Raw genomic sequence first — 18,764 nt, 5'->3', positions numbered from 1 at the left:
AACTCGGCATAGGGTAGACTCTGTTCCCAATCCTTGCCATAGGTGAGGACACATGCTCTCAACATATCTTCCATAATCTGATTCACCCTTTCTGTCTGACCATCTGTCTGCGGGTGATAAGCGGAACTAAAGTCTAGCTTGGTGCCCATGGCCTTATGCAAACTCTTCCAAAATCTAGAGGTGAACTGGGTCCCTCTATCTGAAACAATACGACTGGGCACACCATGCAACTTCACTATATTCTCCACATAGAGCTTGGCTAGCTTCTCTCCGCCATAGTTGGTCCGTACGGGTATGAAATGAGCCGCTTTAGTGAGTCGGTCCACTATTACCCATATGGAATCGTGTCCTTTCTGGGTTCTGGGCAGTCCTACCACACCATCCCTATTTCATCCCATTTCCAAACCGGAATGGGTAGGGGTTGCAACAATCCTGCCGGCTTCTGGTGTTCAGCTTTGATTCTCTGGCAAGTATCGCAATGGGCGACAAATCGTGCAATATCTGCCTTCATCCCATTCCACCAATATTTCTGTTTTAAGTCCATATACATCTTGGTGGATCCTGGGTGAATAGAGTAGGCTGAGTTGTGGGCTTCATCCATGATTATTTGCCTGAAATCTCCCTTCTGGGGCACACAAATTCTATCTTTGTACCACAATGTTCCCCTATTATCCACTCTAAAGTCTGGTGCCTTATTTTCTCCGGTTTGCTTCCGGATTTCCATCAGTCCCTTGTCCGCTCTCTGGGCTTTCCTGATTCGTTCTTCTAGAGTGGATTGAACGTTCAGCACTTGGCTGGAACCTCGAGGGACAATGTGCACATTTAATCGTGCCATTTCCTCTCGTAAATGGTCATTCTTGGGCCCGTAGGATTTCCGACTTAGGGCATCGGCTACTACATTGGCTTTACCTGGGTGATAATGAATTTCCAAATTATAATCTTTGACTAATTCCAGCCATCTTCTCTGCCTCAGGTTTAGGTCTGGTTGGGTGAAGATATACTTTAGACTTTTATGATCGGTAAAGATTTCGCACTTATTTCCAATCAAATAGTGCCTCCAGATCTTAAGTGCGTGCACTACGGCTGCAAGCTCCAAATCATGAGTCGGGTAATTTTGCTCATGAGTCCTGAGCTGACGGGAAGCATATGCAACGACTTTCCCATCTTGCATCAGCACACAACCAAATCCTTGTCGGGACGCATCACAATAGATGACAAAATCCCGATGAATATCCGGCAGGGTTAGCACTGGGGCTGTCGTCAATCTTCGCTTCAACTCCTGGAAACTTCTTTCACACGACTCCATCCAGGTGAACTTCTTCTCTTTCTTGAGCAGCTCTGTCATGGGCCGGGCTATCTTAGAAAATCCCTCAATAAATCTCCGATAGTACCCAGCTAATCCGAGAAAACTCCTGATCTCACTGACATTGGTTGGTTGCTGCCAGTTGGAGACTGCTTCGACCTTCTCGGGATCCACTGCTACTCCTTCTGCGGTCAGAATGTGACCAAGGAAAGCTACTTTCTCCAGCCAGAACTCACACTTGCTAAATTTGGCGTATAGCCTATGCACTCTCAATTTTTCCAGAACTACCCTCAGGTGTTGCTCGTGCTCCTGAATACTCTTCGAGTAAATAAGTATGTCATCAATGAAGACTACGACAAACTTATCTAACTCGTCCATAAACACTTTGTTCATGAGGTTCATGAAATAGGCAGGTGCATTTGTCAGTCCAAAAGACATCACCGTAAACTCAAACTGACCATACCGGGTGACAAAAGCTGTTTTCGGGATGTCGCTCTCCCTGATCTTGAGCTGAAAATAACCGGACCTCAGGTCAATCTTGGAAAAGTATTTGGCTCCTTTTAACTGGTCGAAAAGGTCATCGATCCTGGGGAGAGGATACTTGTTCTTGATAGTAACTTCGTTCAGTGCCCGGTAATCAACGCACAACCTCATACTTCCATCCTTCTTTTTGACAAACAGAACCGGGGCTCCCCAAGGCGACGAACTTGGCCTGATGAAGCCAATCCGTTGTAACTCCTCTAGTTGTTTCTTTAACTCTGCCAACTCATAGGCTGCCATCCTATAAGGTCTCTTGGCTATGGGGGCGGTTCCAGGAACAAGATCAATGACAAATTCTATGTCCCTATCTGGTGGCATACCGGGAAGTTCTTCAGGAAAGACATCAGGGTACTCACTCACTACTGGGACTTCTTCCAAGGACTTGGCTTCCATGCTAAACACCATCGGGTTTGCTCCACTTTCCCGGGTGTGACAGGTCACTCGGACTCCCTCTGGGTTTGTTAGGTGGACTACCTTGTCCGTACAACCTATGAGGCCATTGTGTTTGCTCAGCCAATCCATTCCGATGATCACATCTATCCCTTCTGACTTAAGTACTACTAGATCTGCTAGAAACTCTACCCCACTTAAAATAATCCTTACCCGTAGACAACCCAGTTGACACCTGATGTCTCCTCCGGGCGTCCGGGTTAATAGGGGCGTTTTTAGTAGTACTGTAGGTATTTTATGTTTCTCCACAAAACTCGAGGATATAAATGAGTGTGATGCTCCAGAATCGAACAGTACTGTTGCAAGAGTTGAGCTGACTAGGTACTCACCGAGTACTACGCCCTGAGCTCCTTGAGCTTCCTGCGCGTCGATGTGGTTGACGCGGGCTCGTCCGAAAGACTGCTGGGATTGCCTCTGCTGATTGTTGTTGTTGGTGGTGTTGCCACGGAGGGGCACTCGGTTGGCACCGGTCAGAACTGGCTTAGGCCCGTTCACTGTATTGGAGAAAGCTGAAGTAGCAGGCTTGTTCTTGGCATAGGGACAGTCGGCGATGAAATGACCTGTCTCACGGCAATTGAAACAGGCCCTCACGTTGCTGTTGTTGTTGGTGACTTGGCTCGCATTACTCTGTGGGGCCCTCATGGTGTTCTGGCTTCTGAGCTGGGTGTTAGGGGCCCGTGGTCCTGTTGCTTGCGACTGAGTTCTGTACTGCATTGGGGTTTGGGACCTTGGTGCATTGTAACTGAAGCTTCTGGCCTTCTGGGAACGATCCTGCTGGCGGGCCTTGCTCTCCAGGAACTTGCGCTTGTTATCTTTTCTTTCATCACTCTTGGCCTTCTCGGTGAGGATTGCTTTGTTCATCAAGGTATTGAAGTCAGGATAGATCTGCGGGGTGAGCAGGGTCCTGAGTTCTGGATTTAGTCCCTTCTTGAACATATCCTGCTTCTTCTCATCGTCGTTCACCTCTTCTGGTGCATAGCGAGCCAATTCCATAAACTGGTGTGTATACTCCTCTACCGTCATATTCCCCTGCTGAAGTGCGCGGAATTCATCCGCCTTGCGCTTCATGGTAGCTGAGGGGATGTGATAGCGGCGGAACTCTCTCACGAATTCATTCCAGGTGATGGTGGAGGCATCTCTGGCAGCAGTGCAGTAATTTTCCCACCAGGCTAAGGCAGTCCCGGTGAGTTGATGTGCTGCCAGGAGGACTTTATCTCGATCCTGGCACCCAAACGGCTCGAGCTTCCTCTGGATCACGCGGAGCCAATCATCTGCATCCAAGGGGTTGCTGGATCCGGCAAAAGTAGGTGGCTTAGCCCTCAGAAAGGCTGTAAGCTTGTCGTTGAAGGTCTGCTCTCGTGGCTGCCTGTTCATTAGAGCATTGGCCAGTGTCTCCAGTATGAGAGTCTGGTTATGGATCACTTGTGCCAGGTCCACGAAGGGTGGTGGTGGTGGTAGCTGTGCATCCTGATTTTCTCCTCTGCCCTGACTCACTTCTTGTTCTCCCTGAGGATGGTTTTGCCCGTTAAGGCGTACTCCTGCATCAGCGGCTGCAGGGTCCCTGACACGGGAGGCCCTCGTGACGCTTCGGGATACCATCTGCAGATTTGGTAGGGTTTTTGTGAGATTGGGATTAGGTGATGTTTAAGTTATTTAATTCGTATTTTTGAAAAAGGCAGAATTAACCTTCTGCCGAAAGGCACACACACAACAAGCACACAACAAGGCAAACAAGCAACTTTTACTAAAGCGAGGTAGGGTACAACACGGGAACATGACTAGAACGCGTACTACACGTCCGGGTACAGGTTCAAACTAAGGGTACAACTTAAACCGAAAGGTCTAGAAGGGTACAACAACAGGGTAGGGTTGGACACTCTACTCGCGGGGCGAGTCTTCTTCTGGGGTGGTACGAGCTTCCGGGGAAACAAACGGCTCGTCGTCCTCCGGGTTCCCGTTCTCTTGGGGCTGAGCAGCAACTTCTCTTTCTCTGACAGCAGTAGACCCTTCGGGGTTCTCGGGTGGAGCTCGAGGGCTTCCAAAGAGCGTTCCCCATCCTATGACGGGTGTCCCAAGTAGAACATGGTCTTCTCCGATGGCCGGAACTGGGGTCCCACTCCTGGTCCATTCTTGCATGCGCCGGTCTCGGGCCTGTCTGAGGCTCTCCTGTGCCACTGCTTCACTGCTGATCGCGGCTGCGGCTCTTGCCTCGGCTTGGGCTGCTCGGACCTGTTGGAGCCTCACCGCGAGTTCAGCTTGCTCGGCACGATTGGTCTGCTCTCTCAGCAGGTGGGCCTGCTCATCGAAGAGTTGGTCCAAAGCGGCCAGATAGTTAGCCACTTGGTACAAAGGGTCTACTTCATGGCGGCGCCGTTCCAGGCTTCTCATGCGGGCTTCCCAAACAGGGGTTCTGATGGCCGGCGGAAAGAACCTCATTGGCGTGGGTGCTAGGTGTTCTTCGAAAATCCGGCATAGGTACCGAAGTGCCTTTCTGACAGCCAAGGGATAGGTGTCTTGGTGCCTGAATCCCGTAGCGGTCACTCGCCACGACTGGATGTTGGGGTGGCGCTCACTTCTGGCGATGACAATGATCACCCTGCAGCGGAGAGTGCCATGATGCTCGTACTCTCTGCTGTAGTACCTTGGGCGTTCCGTAACGCCAAGGCTTTCCAGGGCGTTGATCAACAGGCTGGGGAAGCCAGGTGCAGCTTGGCAGTCGCCCTGGGTCCATCCTTCCTCAGCCATCTGAAAACAAAGATAGAGTGAAGATCTTGCACGAATATTTGCGGTACACAAAGGGGTAGATGGTTTTTATTTATGGCATCATGGTGGGGTACAACTTCATGGGTACATGATTATTAGAGCAAGGGTTCTAGCTTAGAGACTACCCCTATCATGGGGATTCTTCCTCAATTCTAAAGGAGCGCTTCTTCAGTGGAAGGAACTGATCCATCACACCATCCTCGGTCTGAGTTCCTTTATCCCAGTGGGTTTCTTCGGGTTCTTCTTCTTCAGTCTGAGTGCCAACGTCCCAATGGGTTTCCATGGGTTCTTCCTCTTCTTCGTCTTCCTCTACCCATCCACCTATTCCCCAGCGAGCCTCGTACCTCCGCATCTGAGCTTGGAGAGCGGCCAGCGAGTTCTCGGCACGTGCGGCCCTTGTCCGCTGCTCCTCCAATTCTGCCTCTTTTTCATCCATTTGGACTTGGAGAGCAGCCAAGGAATACTCGGCGTGGAAAGTCCTCGACCGTTGTTCCTCCATCTCCTGGGTTGCTTTTTCTGCTCTGTGGACCTGCTGTTTCAGTTGTGCTGCTTGCTCGCGATAGAGCTCATCCAGGCCGGTGAGATAGATGGATAGATGAGAGACCGTGTCTTCTAGGTCTTCTTCTTCTCTTCCAAGTCCTCTCATCCTGGCAATCCATGTGCGTCCTCTTCCTTCAGTCGGCGGGAAAAATCCCATAGGAGTCCGCTGAAGGTGATGCTTGTAGATCACTCGGAGCCGTCGCAGGGCTTTACGGGCGGCTTTCCGATAGGTATCCGGGAAACGGAATCCAGTGGTGGAGATGAACCAAGGGTCCACATCAGGATAGCGGGTGCTTCTTGCTATGAAGATCATCAGGTCACACCGAAGAGTACCCTTGGAGTCGTACTCCCGATAGAGAAACTCTGGTGGATCCACAACTCCGATGCGTTCCAGGCTGAGTATCAACAACTTGGGAAGGCCGGGCTCTGCGAAACAGATTCCGCCAATCCATCCATTGTCAGCCATCTGGAACAGGGCAAGAACCAAAGGTAAGTGTTTGTGTGAGGAAAGGATTAAGGATAGAAAAGTCCTAAGGTAAAGGGTCTAAAAACGGGTTTCGCTCCTAGGGACACGTCCTACGGCCAACCTACGGCTCTGATACCACCTGAAGCGTCCCCTCATAAGAGAAGACTTAAATGTGATACAAAGCACCAGTCCCAGGAGGCTGATGCCACATTTATTACATCAGATGGTTCAAAACCGTACAAACCTTGGAGGACACTCGATACAGATGATGATAATTATTAACCAAGCTACAACATAACACCAGACTGCAAACCACATAGGGTCTACTACGGGCTCAGAGTACTGCGACAGCGGAGGCATCTCAACAGGGCCGGTTCCACAGGCAAGGTTGGGTGTAGAACGGTAACCCTACTCGACGTCGTCTGGAACGAAGTCCGGGTCTTCTTCTGTAAAAGTAAGAGTGGGGTGAGTACAAACGTACTCAGCAAGTCCAACCACACCCACGGAGGGGTTAAATCAGAATAATATGCCTAGGTAAATCAAGGATAAGGTTATGGTTTAATTTGCAGAAAAACGATATTTTATGCAGGGGTTTGTTTTAAAGAAAACCTTTATGAAAATCAATTTCAGAAGTAACACGGAGTTTCCAATTTTTAAACTGCTACCGGACTCCCCGTCCGTCGTAGCACACGGCACATCTGCCGGACACAATTCCAAAACAACTCACACCAGCCCATCCCACTGAAACACTAGTTATGTGACCACACCATAACTCGCCCAATACCGTGGGCACGGACTATTCGAATAGATTCTTAACTCTGCAGAGGTGTGCAACTTTACCCACAAGTAGGATACCACAACTCGAACACCGTCGTGTCGGTGTAGATCCCAACATAGCCATTACCCACCATAGCTAAGCCTGACTAGCCATCACGGGATGCACCAAGGGGTCATTGACCGTTCACTTAGGTATAACCGGGCATAAGTCACTCGGGGCTTATCCCTTTTCCTTAGTTACCCGTTGCTCTCAGCTCTCCTGATGGCTACCACACCAACTAGTGGGATTTATGCTACGCCGTTGCCCATTCAACGGTCGAGTGGTTTGCACGATAGTGGAGTTAGGTGAGACGACACACCAACTCGGTCCTTAGACACGACAAGATGGATGTCTCCCTTCTCGCTCTGCCACACAGGCACAAGCACACCAATCGGCAAATCACACAGAAATGCCGTCCATCTCGCCCATACTCATTTTTCGAAAATCCACATTTTATCCCTTCCCACACGCACACATTTTCTTTATCAAATAAATCATTTTAAGAGTAAAGTCCTAAGCATTCTAATGTCGATTAACGTCAAAGCAAAATCAGACATTAATCTAGGTGGTCAAGGAATGGTCAACACAAATCAAGGGGTGGCTATCCAACCGTGTTTTCATGCAAGTAAAACATATGCAACTTTATAAAACAGGCCATTGGGTTGTGTTTATAAAAACTAGGACAGAAACATGCATCAAAGGATGGGATTGAACTTGCCGTCTTCGTAGCCCTCGGGGAAGTCCTGTCCTTCGGGCTCGGGGTCGCGGAACTGGTCCTCGTTCTCCTGCTCACAGAACTGCTCGTTGATGGGCTCTCCTTCGTTCACTCCGCGGTCTACAGCACACACAAACAAGCATCCAATCAATACAAAGATTCTATCGTTGAGCCCGAATCGGAAACACATAAAATATGGAGATAGAAGTGGCATTTTTGAGTGGTTTCTTAATAGCGCGGCCCGAAACTATAATAGAAGTGACATGGTAAAGTTTGGGGTCAATCGGAGTTGTTTAGGCGCATGAAATAATAGGTTTTGTAAAGGTTCGAGGGTTAGTTAAGGGGCCAGGGGCCTGGTTGTAAATAATCCTGGGTAGGCAGGGGTCTGCTTGTAATTTTTGGAAGCTTTTGGGTTATTCTGGAGAGGTCAGGGGTATACTTGAGATTAAGTTTATATTGGAGGAGGGTTTATTCGCAAATATATTAAAGGTGGGGGTGTTTCTACAAAAAGACAAAAGGGTGGAAGGTTTCTTTAAGAAATAAAGAAAAGGGGGAGGGGTTTTTGGCAAAATTGCCATCCCCTTCCTCCCTCCCACGCTGGGAAACAGGGGAGGTGTCCCCGGGGTGCCGGCGGCGGCCGATTGGGCCGTCCTGGACCACGGCGGCGGCCGGGGGTGGGGGAAAAGGGCTAGAGGGGGCGTGGGGTTCGATTCCCCAGCTCACCTCGGCTCGGGGCGCGGCGAGGGAGCAGGGCGGCGCGAACTAGCGGCGGCGGGCGGAAATGGCGGCGGCGGCGGCGCTGTGAGCTGCGAGGAGAGGCGGTGGTGACCGGGGAAGTTTGGGTGCGGAGGAGCGGCGCCGGCGGGGCCTTTTATAGCCGATGTAGGTCGGTTCGGGGGGGGCGTGGCTGGTGGTGAGTAGGTGGCGCCCGGCGGGCGGCGCGGCGGGCCTTAATGGCGCTCGGCCGCGCTCGCGCGTCGTGGAGCGGCGCACGGGCAGCGAGGTTGTGCAGGGGTGACGGGACGTGTGCTGCAGCGGTGAGCACAGGGCGGCGCTATGCGGGGCAGCGGCGGGCGGCGCGCGGCGCGACCAGGCGTGCACGTGGGCTCGGCGGAGCTCACGTTGCTGCGGCTTGGCGCGTTCGCCGCGGCTCAGTGCGCGTGGAACGCGTGTGGCGCGCGTTTCTGGGCGGTGGCGAGCGGCGCAGCGGGTGTCACAGCGGCGGTGCGGCGGCGCGCGTGTGCGCGTGCGCGCGAACGGCGCTGAGCGGGTGGTGGCGTGGCGGTGTCGCGGCAGGGGCGGTGCGCGGGCTGGGAGCGCGCGCGGCTGAGCGGGCGGTGGCGTGGCGCGGCGCGGTGCCGCGGCTTGGGGCACTGGGCGCACGGGCGGCCGCGGAGCGTGGCCGGCGCGTGCGGGTGCGCGCGGGCCGAGCCGTGCGGAGTGGGGGCGAGGGGGCCGGGCCGGTGCGCGCGTGGTGCACGGCCGGGAGCGGGTGGTGTGCGTGCGGGAGGGAGGTGAGGTGCGCGCGGGGCAGGCGGGCCGGGGCTGGGGCGGCTCGGGCGCGCGACGGGGAAGAAAGGAAGAGAGGAGAAGGAAGAGAGGAAAAGAAAGAAAAAAAAAAGAAAGAAAAAAAAGGAAAAGGAAAAAGGGTGAAGGAAAAAAGGAGAGAAATAGGAAAAAGAATAGGGAAAAAGGGAGAGAGGGAAAGGGAAAAGGAGAGGGGGCGGTGCGCGGCAGCGGCGACCGCGGGAGGTGGGGCACGCGGTCGGAGGGGAGAGAGGAAAAAGGGGAGGGGGAAAAGGAGGGGAGGGATTCGCGGCGGCCGGTCACGACGCGTCGCGTTGGATGGGAAAGGGATGGGACGCGGATTGAAATCGGGTGTCGGGTTGCTCGGGAGAGGCTATGGGGATTAGGGTTCAGGGTTTGAGGGGAGTCGAGCTCAACGAAAGACAACTTTAGCGCATGATTTATTTAGTGAATTGTCGGGATGTTACACCAAAGGACCGCGGACGGTCCGCCAGAGGCTGTGCAGAATTCAACAGAGGCAGTATCAGTCGGGCTGCAGTGTAAAGATTCAAAGGCGGACGGTCCGCCGGGATATCGCGGACAGTCCGCGAATGGACAGAAAGGTGGGGTCGTTCAGACTTGTTTTATAAGAGGTGTCCCTCTCACTCTCCCCCACCAAACCACACATATCCTCCAAAAAGCTCTCTCTTTCTCTCTCAAGCACGTGGAGGAGACAACAAGGTCAAGCCTTTTTGGAGTGGTTCCCGGACTTTCCGAGAGCATCCCCGGACTCTTCTCAAGATTGTGCATCATGTCCTCTCGGTATTTCAATGAATCCCTAACTCTTGTTCTTGGATTTCTTTATTGGAAAGAGTTAGGGTTAGATGCTCCGATCTATTTTTTGACCATGGATTCGTGCAAATACTTGGGGGATCTTATTCCTAGTAATGAGGAGTTGCTAGAGTTAAAGTTTGGTTGGTTGATTTGAATCAAAACTCAAAATGTGGATGAATCAAAGATGAGGGCGATTTTGTGTTCCTGCGCAGAACAGATGGGTCGCGGACAGTCCGCCTGCTGGACGCGGACGGTCCGCTGTGGTAGTTCATGAACCGCGGACGGTCCGCGTTCAGAAGTGCGGACGGTCCGCTAGTATCAGTTTTTTCATATCAGTGCTGAATTGAGTTATATCATTAAGGATTGATTCTATAACTTTAGTAATTGTTCTTATGATTAAATCTTGATCTCAGGCCACCCCGGAAGATCACCAAGACCACTGCTTCAAAAATTAAGAAGGCAATGACTTCCAAGAGACAAAGGGACAGTGATGACTCAGACGATGTGGACTATGCTCCAAATGTTAGTGAGATGGCTGCTGCATCTTTAGTGGGACATATTGGTGATGAGTCCTCAGAGGAAGATACTGAGGGAGTTGACAATGATGTTACAGATTTGATGGGGCTAGATCTACCTAGCCGACAGTGGACTGCAGAAAACTATGCAAATGCAAGAGCAGTGGATCAGTTCAGCTTGCCTCGTGACACCAATATTCTCTTCTTCAAAACCGAGGTACAAAAAGATGTTTACTTTGGTCATCTAGTTAAGAAAAATGTATTCAAACATCAGACCATTGACCTAGGCTATATGAGACAACATCAAGTCATATCTGATCTAGTGGATAGATTTCAGCAAATGGGGATAGCTAATTTTCTGCAACATAGGTGTGATTGGAATGAAACAGTGATACGCCAGTTCTATGCCACTCTAGAGATCAACATGGTTGAGGAAACATTTAGGTGGACAACTGGCAAAAGGACCTATGGTGCTACATTTGCACAGTTTGCTGAGGCAAATCAATTGGATTATAATTTCATCAATAGTGAGCAAAGTATGAATGTTGTGCTAGAAAACCCTCTAGATGAGAATGACTACCCCATGTTCTATGAGCCTGCACATCTTGGAATTGCTAGAACTTTTGGGGGTACGCAGGGTCTGAGGCATCATCCTGCAGTGATCAATAAAATTGTCAAAGTCACATTCATGCCTAAGAGTGGCAACAAGGACAAGGTTAGAGGGCACTATTGGAATGTGATATCTCATATCATGAATGGAAATAGAATCAATGTCATTGCTCTTATCATGGATCAGCTTGCAGACTTGAGGCTTAACATGGAGATGAACTTGTACTTTGCTCCATACATTATGTCCATCATCAAGGTGAAGACTAGCTTCAGAGGGTTATGTGAAAGTAAGCACACTCCTTTCAGGCCATTCAAGAATGACAATGCTTTTCTCTTGAGGCCTTTGACTCCCTTCCCTGGAGATGATATGGATGCCGAAGCACAGGGGCAAGATGATAGTGATGATGATGCTCATATGGGAGCAGCTGCAGCTCAGCATGCCATGCCACCACCGCATCCTCCAGTACAGCAGCAGTGGGCCCCTCCAGCTGGCTACTTTGACCCATACTTTGCATCCATGCAGGGGAGTATGTCCTCTCAGATTACGGGGTTAGCTAATCAGATGCAGAATCAGATGAACCTCAACTTTCAGAACATGCAGCAGCAGATGTTCCAGCCAATGATGGCTCAGATGCAGGGGTTTCATGATAGTTTACATTCAGATATAGCAGCTCTTGACTCACGTTTTGAGGATTTGCCCTCCTCTGAGCAGTTTGAGCAGCTTGAGCAGAGACAGGACCAGCTAGAGCAGCGCTTTGATGCCTTCAGCACAGCCTTCACAGGGTTTACTGATCATTTCTACTCAGTGTTTCCGGCTCCAGTGCCGCCTCCAGAGTTCTACCCGCACCAGCCATTCTACCCACCGCCACCTCCTCCACCAGCCGTTTGACCTTATTGGGAATTGATGCCAAAGGGGGAGAAGGAGCTTTGGAGTGCTTGATCTAGGGGGAGCTCATGGACTTCTAATGGAGATCATTCGTTTTCGGCTTCCGGTTGCCACTCTTGTTTATTTGTGTCTTGCATGAACTCTATTTAAGACTTGTGTTTGGATTTGAACATTTGGTTTGTATTGTGTGATGAACTATGTTGGTTTGTGCTAATCTTATCTCTTTATGTTCTTCTTGTGGTGGTGAGGTTGTGCTAACCATGTTAAAGTTCATATCATATATATCTTGTATCTTGTATGCCTCGATTTCCACCTGTAGGGAAAACTCCGTCAAAAGTTTCAAATATGTATATGTGTACTTGGTATTCATGAAAATTTATATGCACATATCAAGGGGGAGTTCTCTCTACTCATCGAACTTGGTGAATTTATTCATATCATATTCTGAAATTTTCATGAAAATGAGTAAGTTCTTCCAAAGTTCAATTCCAAGTCCACCTTATGCCTAGTGTATAAAGTTGACTTGAACACTTTTATCACTCCAAAATTTAGTGTTGTCATCAATTACCAAAAAAGGGGAGATTGAAAGCATCTAGGCCCCTAATTCGAGTTTTGGTAATTAATGACAACGGTTTGTGGATTAACGATTTCATTTGAGATAATGAGTATAGGTTGATCCACGGATGAAAGAGTTTTGGTTGTGAACGTATGGAGTTTTGGAGATGATGAGCAAAGCTCGGGCTCAAGGCAAAGGTATAAAATAGGGCTTTTATATTTTACCGGTCACAAGGCGTTTAGTGGATGAAAAGTGACCGGATTTGTTGGATAGATAGCCGTACTATCAAGAGGGGTTGTGTACTCATGCTTGACGGGTCTTTATTGCCATTTTGCTCAAAATGTCTAGTTGCATGCATGAGGGCTAACGGCGTTTTGAAAAGGTTTGAAATAGACTAAGTTCGAGAACTGACTGAGTAACGGCGGACAGTCCGCGCCAGAGGGGCGGACAGTCCGCGCCCGTTCCAGAGAGCTTGCAGAGGCTCTGTTGGGCTGGCGGACAGTCCGCACCAGAGGGGCGGACATTCCGCTACCGTTCCAGAGAGCTTGCAGTGTCTCTGGTGGGCTCGCAGACGGTCCGGCCCAGATGGGCGGACGGTCCACCACTGTATTTCAAACTTGTACCAGAAAGGGTGTCTGTCGGTTTGGGCTCAAAAGTTAAACTGCGGACGGTCCGCTCCTGAGGCGCGGACGGTCCGCAGGCTAATCTCAAAATTGTTCCAGAGACGATGTTAGTCTCTGGTGGGTTGGAACTCTTAACTGCGGACGGTCCGCCACTGGGGCGCGGACGGTCCGCCAGGGCTTAACGGCTAGTTCTGACATGCATTTATTGCACTCTGACTCACTGGTTTATAATGGCGGACAGTCCGGTTTTTGAACCGCGGACGGTCCGCGATTTCGCAGAAAAGAGTGTAACGGCTAGTTTTTGGAGGGATGTCTATATATACCCAATGCCCGGCCATTGGGTGGTTCTCTTGGCCATTTGGATAGCATTCTTGACACATTAGAGCTAAGGCATCCCTCTCTCACACACACTTGCTTAGAGATTGCATTTTTGAGAGTGTGAGAGCTTCCTAGTGCATTGCATCAAGAGTTTGAGCTTTGTGGCATTAGGGATACTTCAAGCAAGCGTCATCAACTTGTTACTCTTGGGAGTTGCCGCTCCCTAGACGGCTTGGAGAAGTGGATTTCGTGGAGCTCCTCCAAGGAGATTGTTGAGGAGCCCCGATTTCGGTTGTGAAAGGTTTTGTGCTCACCTCACCGGAGTGGTGAAGAGCAACTCTAGTGGAATCGAGGTGTGGAGCGGTTCCTGGATTCAAGCCGGCTCAAGATCAAGAGGTTCTTGATAGAGGAGCGGTTGATTCTTGGAATCCACCTCAACGTGGATTAGGGGTGACCGGCAAGTCATCGACACCACGGGATAATTTCTTGTGTCAAGCTTGGTTACTTCCCTTGCTCTCTTTAATACTTGTTTCTACTTTGAGCAATTTACTTTACTAGAGCTTGATTTGTGACTTGTCACCCTAGGTTGCAAACCCATCTAGAGTTAGTAATAGCATGACATAGGGCTTTCCTTTGTTACTAATTAAATTTCTCTAGTGTTATTGGTTTTAGATTTTAAACCGCCTATTCACCCCCCCTCTAGTTGGTGTTCTTGATCCTACACTCCGCCGCTCGCAGCTTGTGAGGGGGGGCCCTTGACGGACGCCCTGACTCTTGCCGACGTGCAGCGCGCGCCGCTGCCGACGGTGGCTGCTCCACGAGCATGGTTGCCCCTGGCGCAGGAAGGCGAGAGGCGTGTGGCGCGGATGACGCCACACCCTCCGTCATCTCCACGTCGTCGTCGCGGTGGGAGTGCTGAACCACCCGAGCCATGGAGATGGGCAAGAGATGAGCTAAAACTAGCTAAAGCCCCCTACCTGGCGCGCCAAATGTCGTGGTGCTGCAAACCACAGCCGGGTGGCGGAAGGCACCCGCCCTAGCCCAGAGGGTGTGTACTCGGGGGTTAGCTAGTCCCAGAGGATCTCACTCAAGAACACGATGAACACAGCAAGATTTAGAGTGGTTCGGGCCGCCGAAGCGTAATACCCTACGTCCACTGTGTGTTGTATTGCCTTCCCACGAGAGTGAGAGAGGTTTTGAGAGCTTGTGTGTCCGGAGTGCCAGCCTGTGTTCTAGCGGGTGTGCTCTCTCTTTTATATGTCCAAGGGGAGCACGTACACTGAGCGGGGCCCCGACATGTGGACCCGGCGATGTATTATAAACTACACTTTGGCCTTCAATGCCTCAGATCCGGAGATCTTGTCGTCGGCTTCCGTGCGTAGCTTCTGATCAGGGATGGTCTTGAGCTGTCCTGTCAGAGTAGAGTCTAGCCTCTGCAGCCGCGCGTCGAGGTCATGATGAAGCGCCGAACTACTGACTCAGTCCACTGTAGCAGTGTGCACTGTTGCTCCAGTCAGTAGCTGGTCATCATGACTCGTCGCGCATGCGCACGGCGCTGAGTCTTTAATGCTTGTCTTGGTAAATGACGAGCCTCGTCGGTAATTAGCGATCCATAGTGTGGACTGACAAAAGCTGCCCCGTGCCCAGAGGCAGCAGAGCCCACCTCAACCACTCGCACTTAATGCGGGTGGGTGAGGGAGCTTCCAGCGGAAGGCTTGCACCCGCGCCCGCGTGACACGTGGCGGCTCCGGACCCCTCCCGAGCAGCTAGCTGAGCCGAGAGCTCACGGGGGTCCGGATAGGCACGTGGAGGTCCAGGACCCATCTGCGGGAGTCCTGATGGCACGTGGAGGTCCCGGACCCACCTGCGGGGGTCCGGATGGCACGTGGAGGTCCCGGACCCACCTGCGGGGGTCCCGGTCCGCGGCCACAGGTACTGAGCATTTCCACCTCTAGGACACGTGGTGACACCGGACCCGTCCCCGAGCGGGAAGCGGGTCCGGGACCGTTGGTCCGGTGAGATGGAGTCAGACCCCAGGGGTCCGGTTGCTCAGCTCCTTAGGGCGTAGTTACGGATAACTACGCGAGTCTTGGCACAGTAGGAGTGGGTACCCCAGTTGCAGGGTACCGACAGAGGCCCCCGGGCCCGCCTCGGGAGAGGCAACGAACCCGCAGGTGGGGCCACTACTGTGAGCAACTGGGCTGCTTCTGGCGCCCAACGGTGCGCGCCGCAAGGGTCTTGTCCTGCGTCGTCCATCCTTTGGGTCACCTGCTGCATCATCACGTTTGGACCTGCACATGACTCAAGGTAGATGTTTAGTAGCGTGCCCACGGGTCCCAAATCCTGTTGGCTGTAATCCTTTGAGATAGACAGCTAGGTTCAGTGAACGGAGCTCAAGGGGCCGGCCTTTAGGTTAAGAGAAAGTCCAGACCTCTAGGTTCCCAGTCCTAGGTACTACGGCACTCATTCACAGGAGGTGGTGTGTGCAGGCTTAGGGTACGGAACCAGGCTAAGCGGCTACACGGCTCCGGACCTCCCCGGAGAATGAGTGCGCTTCCCTGAACCTGCAGGTTCCCAGGGGTCCGAACCCCTCTCTTCCATGAGGGGTCTCGAGCTAAGTCACTAACTAGCCAACTCAATTCGGACCACAATCACCGCACAAGAGTAAGAAGCCACGTGGGGGTTAGCGCAAACAGAATGCGTAGATTGAAATTGGAATGTAACATCCTTAGAGGCGAACTGAGAATAAACTTTTTCTTTATAACTAGATGTACATGAGATGTGTGATGTAAGTCAGAACACGGGTTTATGAGGCCGGAGCTGTTTGGACCTCCGGGCCCCTAGTCTTAGGTACTACGGTACTCGCCCTAGGGAGGTAGAGCATGCAGGCTTAGGGTACGGAACCAGGCTAAGCGGCTACACGGCTCCGGACCTCACCGGAGGGTGAATACGCTTCCCTGAACCTGGTTCGCAGAGGTCCGGACCCCTCCACGGGGGAGGCTCACCGGACTGGACCACACAGAAGTGCTACCTAGTTACAAAGGAAAATGCTTTATTCCCTGCTGGGCCTCTAAGGGTAGGACTTACAGAGATGTAGAGTCGGGGGTGCGACCGGAGTCGGCTTTCCGCCGGAGCGGGCTTGGTGCGACCGGAGTCGGCTTTCCGCCGGAGCGGGCTTGGTGCGACCGGAGTCGGCTTTCCGCCGGAGCGGGCTTCCTCACATGAGTAAGGTATGCTGCGAGCTGGGATTTGTCGCTCCGCCGCTCGCAGCTTGTGAGGGGGTCCTTGACGGACGCCCTGACTCTTGCCGACGTGCAGCGCGCGCCGCTGCCGACGGTGGCTGCTCCACGAGCATGGTTGCCCCTGGCGCAGGAAGGCGAGAGGCGCGTGGCGCGGATGACGCCACACCCTCCGTCATCTCCATGTCGTCGTCGCGGTGGGAGTGCTGAACCACCCGAGCCATGGAGATGGGCAAGAGATGAGCTAAAACTAGCTAAAGCCCCCTACCTGGCGCGCCAAATGTCGTGGTGCTGCAAACCACAGCCGGGTGGCGGAAGGCACCCGCCCTAGCCCAGAGGGTGTGTATTCGGGGGTTAGCTAGTCCCAGAGGATCTCACTCAAGAACACGATGAACACAGCAAGATTTAGAGTGGTTCGGGCCGCCGAAGCGTAATACTCTACGTCCACTGTGTGTTGTATTGCCTTCCCACGAGAGTGAGAGAGGTTTTGAGAGCTTGTGTCCGGAGTGCCAGCCTGTGTTCTAGCGGGTGTGCTCTCCCTTTTATATGTCCAAGGGGAGCACGTACACTGAGCGGGGCCCCGACATGTGGACCCGGCGATGTATTATAAACTACACTTTGGCCTTCAATGCCTCAGATCCGGAGATCTTGTCGTCGGCTTCCGTGCGTAGCTTCTGATCAGGGATGGTCTTGAGCTGTCCTGTCAGAGTAGAGTCTAGCCTCTGCAGCCGCGCGTCGAGGTCATGATGAAGCGCCGAACTACTGACTCAGTCCACTGTAGCAGTGTGCACTGTTGCTCCAGTCAGTAGCTGGTCATCATGACTCGTCGCGCATGCGCACGGCGCTGAGTCTTTAATGCTTGTCTTGGTAAATGACGAGCCGCGTCGGTAATTAGCGATCCATAGTGTGGACTGACAAAAGCTGCCCCGTGCCCAGAGGCAGCAGAGCCCACCTCAACCACTCGCACTTAATGCGGGTGGGTGATGGAGCTTCCAGCGGAAGGCTTGCGCCCGCGCCCGCGTGACACGTGGCGGCTCCGGACCCCTCCCGAGCAGCTAGCTGAGCCGAGAGCTCACGGGGGTCCGGATAGGCACGTGGAGGTCCAGGACCCATCTGCGGGAGTCCGGATGGCACGTGGAGGTCCCGGACCCACCTGCGGGGGTCCGGATGGCACGTGGAGATCCCGGACCCACCTGCGGGGGTCCGGGTCCGCGGCCAAAGGTACTGAGCATTTCCACCTCTAGGGCACGTGGTGACACCGGACCCGTCCCCGAGCGGGAAGCGGGTCCGGGACCGTTGGTCCGGTGAGATGGAGTTAGGGCGTAGTTACGGATAACTACGCGAGTCTTGGCACAGTAGGAGTGGGTACCCCAGTTGCAGGGTACCGACAAATCTGCGAAGTAACTTTGTATTTCTCGAGTCCTTCCAAGTACATCATTAGAGGATATATAAAACAACTCAATATTAATTTGCACCATTTACGTAGATACATTACTTACTACAAATCCATGCCATCACGATTCTAGGCATTAAATTCCTCTAACAAAAGAAAATAGCTTCAACCATGGGCAACCGGTGCTGATCTATATCATTTGAACATGTAGCACCTCTATCCTAATATACTTACCCACATGATTAACAGTCTGATGCTGCATCAATACATTGTAGATGTGCGCATAGCACTAATCGAAGTAACATGTATCTTATGAAATTGCATATTATCGGGTTCATGTATTGAATATTTTTTACTCGTTTTACTATTTGATAGTTTGATTTGAATCGATATGAGCATTTTATTTTCCATTTCGTAGGAAATTTTAAAGGTTTGAGCAAAAAGCCTGCAATGATCCGTTAACTCAATAATTAACCTAACGGATATATAATCGTGTGCATTTAAACACACTATACATCATCTGTAGCATCCGTTCCATTAGTACATTTGCTAGATAGAAAGAAAGAAAGTTTGAGAGTACCACGTACAGTTACTAGCGCTCACTCATAAAGCTGATTCCTACAAAACTCAGCCGTGCAGGGTGTCCCTAGCAAATATGGCGGCCATCCTCATTTCTTCTTTTACAGCTGAT

Source organism: Panicum virgatum, chromosome 3N (assembly GCF_016808335.1).
Source record: "Panicum virgatum strain AP13 chromosome 3N, P.virgatum_v5, whole genome shotgun sequence".
In the NCBI taxonomy this organism is placed as follows: Eukaryota; Viridiplantae; Streptophyta; class Magnoliopsida; order Poales; family Poaceae; genus Panicum; species Panicum virgatum.
Note: the sequence above shows the minus strand (reverse complement) of the source record.